Source organism: Capra hircus, chromosome 6 (assembly GCF_001704415.2).
Source record: "Capra hircus breed San Clemente chromosome 6, ASM170441v1, whole genome shotgun sequence".
In the NCBI taxonomy this organism is placed as follows: Eukaryota; Metazoa; Chordata; class Mammalia; order Artiodactyla; family Bovidae; genus Capra; species Capra hircus.
The window spans coordinates 12,519,619-12,534,575 of NC_030813.1; positions in this window are offsets into that span (position 1 = coordinate 12,519,619).

Below are 14,957 nucleotides of genomic sequence, written 5' to 3' on the forward strand. Positions count from 1 at the left end.
GACTTAATGAATATAGGCTAAAAAAACGTGCCCTGACACTTTATTAAAAGTGTTAGGGTTATTTGTGATGTTTCTTCAGTTAAGTGGGATTTTAATTTGCTGTAGATTAGAAAGTGTGAGTCTAGAATCCAACTCTGGTGGATGCTCCTTACCCTGGAACAAAATGGTATCTGAAGAACTGTGCATCTCATCGAGAGGTAGCCATTCCAATATAAACCATAAAGAAGCTTATTTTTAAAATAAAAGAAATTTTGACAAGGTGAATAATGATTTCCTGGATAGAAACAAATTTTAAAACTCAGAGATTCTTAGAGCTATTGTTACTAAGGGGAAAAAAAAACAAGACACAAAATTACTAGTATCATAAATGAAAAAGGGGTCATTACTAGCATGTCAAAAGAATGATACAGGGAAACTATGAACAGCTCTCTGTGCACAAATTTGATAACTAAGATTAAAATGACTTTTCCCTTTAAGGACACAAACTACCAAAACTCACGGAAAGAGAAGCAGATCATTTATATAAAGCTGTATGTATTAAAGGAACTGAATCCATAATTCAAAAAGTCACGCAAAAAAGTGCCAGACCCATTTAACTGGTGAATTCTACCAAACACTTAAGAAAAATATAAATTCTCCATAGTTTCTTCCAGAAAACAGTGCACACATTCTAACACACTCTCTGAGGTTAGCATTATCGTAATATCAAAGCCAGAACACTATAAGAACGGAAAACAAGAGACCAATATCCCTCAAGAATATAAACATAAACATCCTCGATAAAATATTAGCAATTTGAACCCAATGACTTAGTAAAAATTATTTACTATAATCAAATGGTTTATTTCAAATATGCTAGGTTGGTTCAACACTTGAAAATTAATGTAACCCATCATATCAATGTTTAAAAAAATAATTAGTTGCAGAAAAAGCATTTGACAAAAATCAACTCACATTTATGACAATAAGTCTCAGCAAAGTAGGAAGAGAAGTGGCTTTCTTGAGAGATGTCAGAAAGATGATGGAGAAGGACATATAAGCCTTTGCTCCCCCTCCAAACCCAACAATGAGACAGCTATTCATCAATGAAAATAACCCTGGAAGGACTCAAGAGTACAATAAGGACCTGCAGCAACACAGTGCGGAAAGAATAACTGCAAACAAAGATCTCTGGAGACATCAGCATAGCTAAGATTTCTGGAATTCTCAGTTCCTGGAATTTGATTTTTAGGAGCAAAAAAGAGATGTGGAGACTGTCAGTATCAGCCATGCATCAGGTGCCACCCTGGTTTTCAGTGGCCCTGGTGACAACTGACAGCCACAGACACCCTACAGTTTTCACAGCTTAGGGTTCCACAGTGTTCATCAGTGCCAGGCCCAGTGGTCTGCTCCAGCAGCTTTTGCCACTGATGCGATGACAGACGTCACTGGGGTGGATCCCTGGAGAGGGAGACACTGCTGCATGCTCACCCACTCCCAAGAAGCAGCTTTGTTGCAGCACCTCAGGACCAGGCCTTCCCCAGCCCACAGTCCTGCACTTGCCCCAGGTCTGGAGCTGCAGCCACTGTGCATGTGCACACTCCAGAGCTCAGCTCTGTGGCTGCTCTGCCCATGCCATAAATCCTGACGCAGCAGCCAGCCAGTCCACGAGCGCCTGTGCCTCGGACACCAGAGCGTGGGCTCTGCAGCAAGAGCACGCACACCCCAGCCCGGAGCTTCGCCGACAGACGGGCATGGAGACTACGCTGCCACACCCTCCCCAGTGTTGGGCGCACCACACCCCACTCAGCCAGTTCCCTCACACCCCCTGGTAGATAAAGATTGTTCCCTATTAAAGCCAATTCATAAAGTTGGAAGAGATAACTGTTCCAGCAAATGTGTGAACAAAAGGGCAAGTCTACATGAAACACGAAAAAAATCAAGGGAAATGGTAACACCAAAGGAACAAAATAACTTTCTAGTAACTGTCTACAAAGAAATGGAGATGGAAGATCTGCTGGACAAAGAATTCAAAATAATCATTTTAAGGAAGCTTAGGAAGCTACAAGAGAGAGAACAGATAGAAAAAACATGAAATACAGTCAGGAAAATAAACAAACAAGTTCAACAAAGAGATCAAAATTCCCCCAAAAAATGAATGAGTAAAGAAAACATATGGAATTTATTGGGGATTATCCAGTGAAACACATTATGAGAGTCCATAAAGTAAAAGCAAGAAAGGAACAAAGCTTATTTAAAGAAATAATAGCTGAAAGTATCTCAAATCTGAGGATATATATTGATATCTATGCACGAGATGCTCATAGGTCTCCAAGTTCAATCCAAAGAGGATTTCATTAAGACACATTGTAATAAAACTGTCAAAAATCAAAGAAAAAGAATTTTGAAAGCATCAAGAGAAACGAAACTTCACATATAAGGAAATCCCATAAAGCTATCACCGCATTTTATTAGTGTATTTTTCAGCAGAAACATTGTAGACCAGTATAGAATACGATGATACATTCAAAAATCTAAAAGGACAACCTGCCAACCATTATACAGTGGAAGTGATAGATTCAAAGGATTAGATTTGATGGATAGAGTGCCTGAAGAACTATGCACAGGGGTTAGGTTTGTAACATTGTACAAGAGTCAGTGATCAAGATCATCCCCCCACCCCTCTAGATAAATGCAAAAGGGAAAAATGGTTGTCTGAGGAGGCCTTACAAATAGCTGAAAAAAGAAGAGAAGCTAGAGGCAAAGGAGAAAAGGAAACATATACCCATTTGAATGCAGAGCTCCAAAGAACAGCAAGGAGAGATAAGAAAGCCTTCTTCAGTGATCAATGCAAAGAAATAGAAGAAAACAATAGAATGAGGAAGACTAAAGATCTCTTCAAGAAAATTAGAGATACCAAGGGAACATTTCATGCAAAGATGAGCACAATAAAGGACAGAAACTGATAACAGAAGCAGAAGAGATTAAAAAGAGGTGGCAAGAATACACAGAAGAACAATACAAAAAAGATCTTCATGACCCAGATAAACACAATGGTGTGATCACTCACCTGGAGCCAGACATCCTGGAACGCAAAGTCAAGTGGGCCTTAGGAAGCATCACTACAAACAAAGCTAGTGGAGGTGATGGAACTCCAGATGAACTATTTTAAATCCCAAAAGATGATGCTGTGAAAATGCTGCACTCAGTATGCCAGCAAATATGAAAACTTCAGCAGTGGCCACAGGATAGGAAAAGGTCAGTTTACATTCCAATCCCAAAGAAGGATAATGCCAAAGAAAGTTGAAACTACTGCACAATTGCACTCGTTTCACTTGCTAGCAAAGTTAATGCTCAAAATCCTCCAAGCTAGCCTTCAACAGTATGTGAGCCAATAATTTCCAGATGTACAATCTGGATTTAGAAAAGGCAGAGGAACCAGAGGTCACATTGCCAACATCTGATGAACCATAGCAAAAGCAAGGGAATTCCAGGAAAACACCTACTTCTGCTTCGTTGACTACACGAAAGCCTTTGACTACGTGGATCACAACAAACTGTAGAAAATTCTTCAAAAGATGGGAATACCAGACCACCTTACCTGCCTCCTGAGAAACCTGTATGCAGGTCAAAAAGCAACAGCTAGAACCGGACATGGGACAAGAGACTGTTTCCAAATTGGGAAAGGAGTATGCAGAGAAGGCCATGCGAAATGCCAGGCTGGATGAAGCACAAGCTGGAATCAAGATTGCCTGGAGAAAGATCAGTAACTTCACATATGCAGATGATTCCACCCTTATGGCAGAAAGCAAAGAAGAATTAAAGAGCTTCTTGATGAAAGTGAAAGAGGAGAGTGAAAAAGTTGACTTAAAACTCAATATTCAGAAAATTAAGATCATGGCATCTGGTCCCATCACTTCACGGCAAATAGATGGGGAAACAATGGAAACAGTGACAGACTTTATTTTCTTGGGCTCCAAAATCACTGCAGATGGTGACTGCAGCCATGAAATTAAAAAACACTTGTGCCTTGGAAGAAAAGCTATGACCAATCTAGACAGCATATTAAAAAGCAGAGACATTACTTTGCCAACAAATGTCCATCTAGTCAAAGCTATGATTTTTCCAATAGTCATGTATGGATGTGAGAGTTGAACAATAAGGAAAGCTGAGCACTGAAGAACTGAACTGTGATGTTGGAGAAGTCTCTTGTGAGTCCCTTGGACTGCAAGGAGATCCAACCAGTCAATCCTTAAGGAAATCAGTCCTGAATATTCATTGGAAGAAGCTCCAATACTTTGGCCACCTGATGCAAAGAACTGACAAACTGGAAAAGACCCTGATGCTGGAAAAGATTGAAGGCAGGAGGAGAAGGGGACGACAGAGGATGAGATGGCTGGATGGCATCACTGACTCTATGGCCATGCTGCTGCTGCTGCTAAGTCACTTCAGTCGTGTCCGACTCTGTGTGACCCCATAGACGGCAGCCCACCAGGTTCCCCTGTCCCTATGGCCATGAGTTTGAGCCAACTCCGGGAGTTGGTGATGGACAGGGAAGCCTGGTGTGCTGCAGGCCATGGGCTTGCAAAGAGTCAGACGTGAGTAAGCGACTGAACTGACTGTAGAATACTTTACCTTCAAAGATGTCCTTCCAAAATGAAGGAGACACCTATGGTCAATTAATCTATGACAAAGGAGGCAAGAGTATACAGTGGAGAAAATACAGTCTCTTCGATAAGTGGTGCTGGGAAAACTGGACAGCTACATCTAAACAAATGAAATTAGAATATTCCCTAACACCACACATATAAACAAATTCAAAATGGATTAAAGACCTCAATGTAAGGCCAGATACTATAAAAGTCTTACAGGAAAACAGAGGCAGAACACTCTTTGACATAAATTGTAAGAATATTTTAACCCACCTCCTGGTATAATGGAAATAAAAATAAACAAATGGGATCTAATTAAACTTAAAAGCTGTTGCACATCAAAAGAAACTGCAAACAAAAAGACAGTCCACAGAATGAGAGAAAATGTTGGCAAACAAAGCAACTGATAAGGGAGTAATCTCCAAAATATACCAGCCGTCATGCAGCTCTAGGTCAAAACAAACAAACAAAGAAACCAATGACTCAAATGAAAAATGGGTTGAAGATCTAAATAGACATTTCTCCAAAGAAGACATACAGAGAATTTAAAAGGATCTGAAAAGATGCTCAAAATCTCTAACTATCAGAGAAATGCAAATCAAAACTACAGCGAGGTATCACCTCACAACTGTCACAATGGCCATCATCAAAAAGTCTATAAATAAAGGCTGGATAAAGGGAACCCTCCTATACTGTTGGTGGGAATGTAATGGTACAGCCAATAGGAAGAACTGTATGGAGATTTCTTAAAATACTAAAAATAGAGCTACCATATGACCCAGCATCCCTACTCCTGGGCGTATATCCAGAGAAACCCATAAGTCAAAAAGATGCATTCAGTCCTACGTTCATAACAGCACTATTTACAGTAGGCAAGAGAGGGCAGCCTAAATGCCCAGCGACAGGGGCACGGATAAAGAAGGTGTAGTACATATATGCAATGAAACGTTACTCAGCCATAAACTTAATTAAATAACACCATTTGCAGCAACGTGAATGGACCTAGATAGTATCATACTGAGTGAATTACGTCAGACAGAGACAAATACATGGTATCACTCATAAGTGAAAGTGAAAGTGAAGTCGCTCAGTTGCATCCAACTCTTAGCGACCCCATGGACCAGGCTCCTCCATCCATGGGATTTTCCAGGCAAGAGCATTGGAGTGGGTTGCCATTGCCTTCTCCATCACTCATATGTGGGATCTAATTTCAAAAAGGATGCAAATAAACTTATTTACAAAATAAAAACAAACAAAGGGATTATCAAAGGGAAAAGATGGGAGGAAAAAACATAAACACAGTATTATATATAAAATAGGTAACCATCAAGGATCTAGGGTATAGCACAGGGAACTACTCAATATTCTATAATAACCTGTATGGGTAAAGAATCTGAAAAAAAAAATGAATGTATGTGTATAACTGAATCATTTTGCTATACAACTGAATCTAACATAACATTGTAAATCAACTATATCCCTAGAAAAATTTTTAAATATTTTAAAAATTATATTAAAAAATGATGGAGATAGAGCTTTCTTTTAGGGAAACAGAATCTGAGGGATTTTATCACCACAAGACGTGCATCAGAAGAAATGCTAACAGGTGGAGTTTTTCACACTGAAATGAAAAGACAATAACTAACATGAAGTATATGAAAGCATAAAACAATGGTAAAGGTAAATATATAGTCTAATTTAGAATACTGTAATAATGTGTAAATCTCTATTAACTGTAGTATACAGTAAGTATTAAGAATAAAAATAAGCATTCAAAAATAATGGCTACAATAATTAGTTATGAATATACAATATAAAAAGAAATTCTGACATAAAAAACATAAAATGTGGGTAGAGGACTAAAAGGGTAGAGTTTTTGTATGCAGTAAAGCTATTATTAGCTTAAAATAGTGTTATAGGGGATTCCCTGGCAGTTCACAACTCTGGACTTGCACTGTAGGGCGGCACAGTTTGATCCTTGGTTATGGAACTTAGATCCGACAATCTGCCTGGCAGGGTCAAACCAACAAACAAGCAAAAAACACTGTTGCAGCTATAAGGTGTTTTATTCAAGCCTTATGGAAACCACAAAGCAAAAACTTATAATAGATACACAAAAGATAAATCAAAGCATCAGGTTCAGATCCAGGCCAATTTCTCAGTTGTGTCCGACTCTTTGCGACCCCATGAATCGCAGCACGCCAGGCCTCCCTGTCCATCACCAACTCCCAGAGTTCACTCACACTCACGTCCATCGAGTCCGTGATGCCATCGTCCCCTTCTCCTCCTACCCCCAATCCCTCCCAACATCAGAGTCTTTTCCAATGAGTCAACTCTTTGCATGAGGTGGCCAAAGTACTGGAGTTTCAGCTTTAGCATCATTCCCTCCAAAGCAATCCCAGGGCTGATCTCCTTCAGAATGGACTGGTTAGATCTCCTTGCAGTCCAAGGGACTCTCAAGAGTCTTCTCCAACACCACAGTGCAAAAGCATCAATTCCACTGCAGAAAATCAAACAATAAAGACAGACAGCAAGAGAGGAAGGAACAAGGAAAGCACTCAAAACACAGCAATCAATCAGTGACACGCCTATATATTAACAAATTAACTGAAAAATAACTTAAACTATCCTATTTACAAGAGTATCAAAAATCTGGAATAAATTTAACCAAGTAGGTGAAAGATCTGTACACTGAAAACTGCAACATACTGATGCAAGAAATTAAAGATACCAATAAATGAAAGAATATCCTGTGTTCATCTGTTGCAAGAATATTATTAAAATGTCCATACTACCCAGAGCAATCCACAGATGTAATGCAGTCCCCATTAAAATTCCAATGGCATTCTTCACAGAAAATCCTAAAAGTTTTATGGAATCACAAAAAATCCCTAAAAGGTAAAGCACTCTTGAGAAAGAAAAACAAAGCTGGAGGCATGACACTTTCTGATTTCAAATTATAGTGTAAAGCCATAGAAATCAAAACAGTATTGTTCTGGCAAAAAGACAGACACACAGACTAGTAGAATAGTTCAGAAATAAACCCATGCATATATGGTTAACTGGACTTCCTCAGTGGTTCATCACGTAAAGACACTGCTTGCAATACAGGAAATGCAGGTTTGATCCCTGGGTCAGGAAAATCCTCTGGAAGAGGAAATGGCAACCCACTCCAGTATTGCTTGCCTGAAAAATCCCACGGACAAAGGACCCTGGTAAGTTACAGTTCAAGGGGTCGCAAGGAGTCAGGCACATCATCACAAGCCATCCATCATCCATATGGTTAACTAAACTTCTACAAAGGCACCAAAGTATACAATGGAGAAAGGATAGCCTTTCCAACAAATGATGTTGGAAACAGGTTATCCACATGGAAAAGAATGAAACTGGATCCCTATCTCACACCATACACAAAAAACCAACTCAAAATTATATAAAGATTTGAATATAAGACCTGAAACTGTAAAATCTTCAGAAGAAAACAGAGCAAATCTCCTTGACATTGGCGGAGGCATTTTTTTTACTTTAACATCAAAAGCACAGGTAACAAAAAATGAGAACAAGTAGGGCTACATCAAAACGAAAAACTTCTACACAGCAAAGGAAACAATTTAAAAAATAGAAAAATCAAAATAAAAGCCAATTTAAAAATGCACAAATTAATAGGATAGACATTTTTCTAGAGAAGACATACAAATAACCAACAGTTATATGAAACAGCCATGAAATTTAAAGATGCTTGCTCCTTGGGAAAAAAAGCTATGACCAACCTAGACAGCATATTAAAAAGCAGAGACATTACTTTGTCAACAAAGGTCCATCTAGTCAAAGCTATGGTTTTTCCAGTAGTCCTGTATGGATGTGAGAGTTGGACTATAAAGAAGGCTGAAAGTGAAAGTGAAGTAGCTCAGTCGTGTCCGACTCTTTGCGACCCCGTGCACTGTAGCCCACCATCCTCCTCTGTCCATGGTATTTTCCAGGCAAGAGTACTGGAGTGGGTTGCCATTTCCTTCTCCAGAGGATCTTCCCGACCCAGGGATCAAACCCAGGTCTCCTGCATTGTAAGGAAGACGCTTTACCTTCTGAGCCACCAGGGAAGTCCTATAAAGAAGGCTGAGTGCTGAAGAATTGATGGTTCCGAACTGTGGTGTTGGAGAAGGCTCTTGAGAGTCTGTTGGACAGCAAGGAAATTCAACCAGTCAATGCTAAAGGGAATCAGTCCTGAATATTCATTGGAAAAAGCTCCAATACTCTGGCCACCTAATGTGAAGAACTGACTCATTGCAAAAGACCCTGATGCTGGGAAAGGTTGAAGGCAGGAGGAGAAGGGGAAACAGAGGATGAGATGGTTGGATGGCATCACCGACTTGATGGACATGAGTCTGAGCAAGCTCCGGGAGTTGGTGATGGACAGAAAGGCCTGGTGTGCTGCAGTCCATAGGGTCTCAAAGAGTTGGACATGACTGAGTGACTGAACTGAACTGATATGAAAAGATGCTCAACATCAATAATTATAAGGAAAATTAAATAAAACCCACAATGAATTACCACCTTATCCTTGTTGGGGCAGCTATTACCAAAATGTCGAAAGATAAGTGTTGGTGAGGATGTAGAAAATAGGACCTATTACCAAAATGTCGAAAGATAAGTGTTGGTGAGGATGTAGAAAATAGGACCCCTGTATAGTGTTGGTGTTTTTATAGCCATTATGGAAAATAGAGTGGATTTTCCTCAAAAAATTAAAAATAAAACCATCATATGATTAAGTAATCCCATTTCTGGGTATATATGCAAAGGCAATAAAATCATCATCTCAAAGATGATTGAAGCACTAGTCACAGTAACCAAGATATGGGAACAATCTAAGAATACAGCTGAGGATGCATAGATAGAGGATATACAGACTCACACAACAGAACATTGTAAAGACCAAAAACGAAAGAAATATTGCCATGTATGACACACAGAGACAACTACTCCTGATCTCACTTATATCCAGCATCTAAGGAAAAAGCCAAATTCACAGCAGCAGGGTAGAATGGTGGTTACCAGGGTCGGGGATTAGGAGGAAAAGGGAGATGGGAGTCAGGGGGACAAACTGTTATGAGTAAGTTCTGGAGACCTAATGGACTTAATGATGACTATTTTAATAATAATGCATTGCACATTTTGTCAACAAAGGTTCATATACTCAAAGCTATGGTTTTTCCAGTAGTCATGTACAGATATGAAAGCTGGACCATAAAGAAGGCTGAGTGCTGAACTGATGCCTATAAACTGTGGTGCGGGAGAAGACTGAGAGTCCCTTGGACTGCAAGATCGAACCTTACAATCCTAAGGGAAATCAACCCTGAATGTTCAGAAAGTTCTAATTCAGGAAGGACTGCGATTGCTGAAGCTCCAATAATTTGGACAGCTGATGGGAAAATCTCACTCACTGGAAAAGACTCTGATGCTGGGAAAGACTGAGGCAAAAGGAGAAGGAGGCGGCAGAGAATGAGATACTGAGATAGCATCACTGACTCAGTGGACATGAATTTGAGCAAACTCCAGGAGATAGTGGAGGACAGAGGAGCCTGGTGTGCTACAATCAGTGGGGTCCCAAAGAGTAAGACATGACTTAACAACTGAACAACAACACCGTACATCTGAAATTTGTTAAGAGAGTAAAGACAAAATATTCTCACCACAAAAAGGGTGCAAGTAACTCTTGAACATGTTAATTAACTTGATGGTGGTAGTCATTTCCCAATGTATATGAATATCAAAACATATAGTATAACCTAACTATACAACTTTTATATATCATAAAAAATTGGGAAAAAGAAAAAGCAATTAACTTTCTCAACTTGGTAAAGAAATCTACAGAATACCAACAGCTAACATCATACTTAGTAGTGAAAAACTGAACACATGTCCCCTATGATTAGGAACAAGAAAGATGTGCTTTCTCACAAGTCCTAGTTGTCATAAAAACTCATACATGAAGAACTCATACAATAACAAAAAGTATACAGATTGGAAAAAGGAAGAGAAAAAAATTTTTTTTAGCAAATTGCAAGATTGCTGATGTCAAAAACCCCATATAACTGACAAGAAAACTCCTGGAATAAATAAGTGAATATTGGAAGGTTGCAGAATACAATGTTAATACAAGTAATTCAATTGCTTGCCTACCTAGCAGCAATAGACAATGTGAAATACGAAGTTTAAAAGAATTTTATGGTAACGAAAGACTAATAAAACATATGTAAGATCTGTATACAAGAAACTACAAACTCTGATGAAACAAATCAAGAAAGACATAAATTAACAGAGAGATACTCCATGTTTATAATAGCTCAGTCGGTAAAGAATCTGCCTGCAGTGCAGGAGACCCAGGTTCCATCCCTGGGTTGGGAAGATCCCCTGGAGAAGGAAATGGAAAAACACTCAAGTATCCTTGCCTGGCAAATCCTAAGGACAGAGAAGCCTGGTGGACTCAAAGGGGGTCACAAAGAGTCGGGCATGACTGAGCAACTGACACTTTCACACTTTCATGGATGGGAAGCCTTAATACTGTTACAATGTCATTTCTTCTCGACTTGTTCTATAGCTTCAGTGCAACCCAGTCAAAACCCCAAGAGGATAGCTTGTAGATAAAATTGACAAAATGATTCTACATTTTATATGAAAAGGCAAAAAACTTAGAACAGCCAACATAATACTGAAGAAGAACATAGCTGGAAAACTTACACTATCCAATTTCAATACTTATAAAGCTCCAGTAATCAAGTTATCCCTTGGAGTAGGAAATGGCAACCCACTCCAGTATTCTTGCCTGGAAAATTCTACAGACAGAGAAGCCTGGCTGACCACAATCTATGGGGTCACAAAGAGTCGGACATGACTGAGCACGTGCGTGCACACACACACAATCAAGTAATCAATAACAGCATGGTATTGGTGAAAGAGGAACACACTGATCACTGGACCAGACTAAATAGCCAAAATACAGACCCAAACAAATACAGTCAATGAATCTTTGACACAGGAGAAAAGACAATCCAATGGAGAATGGATATTTTTTTCAACAAAGGATGCTAAATTTGAAGCAAATTTAATGTCTATATGCAAAAACATGAACTTAACGTAGACCTTATACTTTTCATAAAAATTAACTCAAAATGCATCATAACCCCTCCCCCAAACAATGGAAAGCTTCTATAGTTTCCGAGTTTCCTCTAAAAATAAAAAAAATTCTAGGAGAAAAAGATATATGTGATTTTGTGTTGGTGACTTTTTTGTTTTAGGTAAAGCATGAAAAGATTGTCCATAAAAACTGTCAGCTGAACTTTTGCTTTGTGAAGAACACTGTTAAGAAAACGAAAACACAAGTCAGACTGGAGGGAAAACCTTGCAAAGCACATATCTAACAAAGGACTTGGACCCCAAACACACAAAAACTCTTAAAAGTCAACAACAGAAAAACACAACCGTAATTCAAAAAGACACAGAGACCTCAGAGTTCATTGTGGTAACCTAAACGTCCATCAACAGAGGAACGTTCATTGTGTACATATACATTGTGATATTATTCAGCAATTGAAAGGAATTAAATGTACAATACTGTAAAGCAACTATGCTCCAATTTTAATCATATTGCAAGAAATTACAGTTGCTGTGCTAAATGGTCACTTTAAATTAGAGGATAATTTTGTATCAGCTATCATAAAATAAACTGTTTACGTGCAAAAAAAAAAGGCAAAAAACTGTTGGACACCTCAAAGGATGTATACAGATGACAAATGAGCATGCTGCTGCTGCTGCTGCTGCTAAGTTGCTTCAGTCGTGTCCGACTCCGTGCGACCCCACAGACGGCAGCCCACCAGGCTCCCCCATCCCTGGGATTCCTCAGGCAAGAACACTGGAGTGAGTCGCCATTTCCTTCTCCAATGCATGAAAGTGAAAAGTGAAAGTGAAGTTGCTCAGTCATGTCCGACTCTTAGCGACCCCATGGACTGCAGCCCACCAGGCTCCTCCATCCATGGGATTTTCCAGGCAAGAGCACTGGAGTGGGGTGCCATTGCCTTCTCCAGACAAATGAGCATATGACTCATTATATATCATTAGGAAAATACAAATTAAAACAGCCAAGTGATAGCACTGCACACTCAATTTGGTTAAATTTTTTTTAAAAAACTGATACCAATTGGTGATAAGAATGTGGAACAACAGGAATTCTCATTCTTTGCTGGTGGGAATATAAAACTGTAAAACAAATTACAAGACAGTGTGTTCATTTCTCTCAAAGCTAAATGTAGTTTTACCATAGAGTCCAGCAATCACACTCCTGTATATTTACCCAGATGGATGAAAATGTATGTCCACTCAAAAATCTATATTAGAAGGTTTATAGCAATATTCATACCCCCAAACTACAAGAAACCAAGACATCCTCAAAAGGTAAATGAGTAAACAAACTGCTACACTGTTACAATGGAATGTGTTTTTAGCAGAGGGATTAAAAAGGAGGTACTAAATCACAAAAAAATTATGTATAACTCTTAGTTCTATATTGCTAAGTGAAAGAAGCTAGTCTGTAAAGGTACATATGTGATTCCAATTATAAGATATTCTGGAAAAGATACATTTCTTGCAATGGTGAAAAAAATCAATGGGTGGCAAAGGTTTAAGGATGAAGGACACACTGAACAGGTGAAACACAAGACATTTTTTAAGGTTATGAAACAATTCTGTATTGATACTGCGCCAATGAATAAATGACACTGAATCTGTCAAAACTTATGGAATTTTACAATACAGAATGAATCATAAAGCAAATTTAAAAAATTTATCACATAGGATATCAGGGGATCCACAGATGGACTGCAGAATGTGACTACATAATCTAACTGTATTTCAAATGCATCAGTTCAGTTCAGTCACTCAGTCATGTCCAACTCTTGGCGACCCCATGAATCGCAGCACGCCAGGCCTCCCTGTCCATCACCAACTCCACTCTTGGAGTCCACCCAAACCCATGTCCACTGAGTCAGTGATGCCATCCAACCATCTCATCCTCTGTTGTCCCCTTCTCCTCCTGCCCTCAATCTTTCCCAGCATCAGGGTCTTTTCCAATGAGTCAGCTCTTCACATCAGGTGGCCAAAGTATTGGAGTTTCTGCTTCAGTATCAGTCCTTCCAATGAACACCCAAGACTGATCTCCTTTAGGATGGACTGGTTGGAGCTCCTTGCAGTCCAAGGGACTCTCAAGAGTCTTCTCCAACACCACAGTTCAAAAGCATCAATTCTTCGGTGCTCAGCCTTCTTCACAGTCCAACTCTCACATCCATACATGATCACAGGAAAATCATATGTAGCGGTTATTATACACATACATCTCCTTGATTTGTCAGCTGAGAGGGCCTATAAGAAACATTGCTGCAACAATAGTGTGCACCCTTAAAGCACAGATCTTTATACCATTCTCCAATCAAAGGAACTAGCTCAGAGAAATGGCTGGTTCTAGAACTGCAGCAGGAAATATACAAGATGAGCCTGGTATATCCATGATGCCACTAAGTAAGGAAGTGTTTAAAAAAAATAACAACTCACAGTGATGGGAATGTATCAAAGGGAACACTGGAGCCAATGAAAGGGCTTCCAATGGCCAAAGCTGAAACAACTTGATGAACAAAATTAAGTGCTATTGATATAAAAACTCAAGATAATGAAAATATTCCTAAGCCCATCGTGATACAATTAAATGACCAAATAAATTAATAAATGGAGGGGACAGACAAGTCTTCTGTGCCTAAGAGTTAAAACTAATTCATGTCTCCCTCCAGGAAGTGAAGCATAACTATCCACTCCTTATTTGTAGGCTGTGCAGGATGACTTTCTTCCAAAGAGTAGCTCAGAAAGAGAGTGTTTACAGTGGAGAAAACTGAAAAGCTCAACAACCAAGGTGATCAAGGTTTAGCACCAGTAGTGACGTCACAGTGAGATAGGTATTATGTACCCTGAAATATATGATAAAAATAACCCCAATAGAGAATATTCTCTGACCTGAATCTCCCCAAAACTGTCAAAGTCACCAAAAATAAGAATGTCTAAGAAACTGTCACTGCCAATAAGAGTGTAAGGAAACGTTACAACGAAATGGTATGTGGTCTCTCAGAAGAGAAAAATGACAATAGATAATAACTTAGGAAACCTGAGTTAGTATGAACTTTGGTTAATATTCAGTTCTGTTCAGGCGCTCAGTCATGTCTGACTCTTTGTGACCCCATGGACTGCAATGCGCCAGGGCTCCCTGTCCATCACCAACTCCCAGAGTTTACT